Below are 488 nucleotides of genomic sequence, written 5' to 3'. Positions count from 1 at the left end.
CCTCCCCTTCCCCAGGCTGAACAAGCCCAACTCTCTCAGCCTGTCCCCATGGCAGAGGGGCTCCAGCCCTCTGAGCATCTTCATGGCCTCTTCTGGACTCACTCCAACCGGTAGATGCAACTTCCTATTGCATTTTCATTCAATACATATTGCTGCAGGACAGGGAAATTTAATATTTCTGATGAAGGGAAGGAGGGCAAAAAAGTGACCTGTGAAATTCACATTTCCGTAAGAGACTCAAGATCTCCTTGCACTCCTGTTTGTGATTCTTACATGGTTAAAATCTTTTATGGAGGAGAGATACTAGGAGAGTTGTTAGCTCAGCACCAGGTGAAAACTACAGGCAGAAGAGTTCTCTGCTGACACAACCGAAACAGGACTGTGTCCAGGGGAAATATTGTTCCACCACCTTCACTAAACAGCCCCAAACCATTTCCTCACACATGATTCAGGGGTGAAATATTCTAATAAAGAATTTGGCAGACAAA

The sequence above is a fragment of the Eurypyga helias genome, unplaced genomic scaffold (genome assembly GCF_000690775.1).
Source record: "Eurypyga helias isolate BGI_N326 unplaced genomic scaffold, ASM69077v1 scaffold14610, whole genome shotgun sequence".
Lineage (NCBI taxonomy): Eukaryota > Metazoa > Chordata > Aves > Eurypygiformes > Eurypygidae > Eurypyga > Eurypyga helias.
This window is presented reverse-complemented; position numbering follows the sequence as displayed.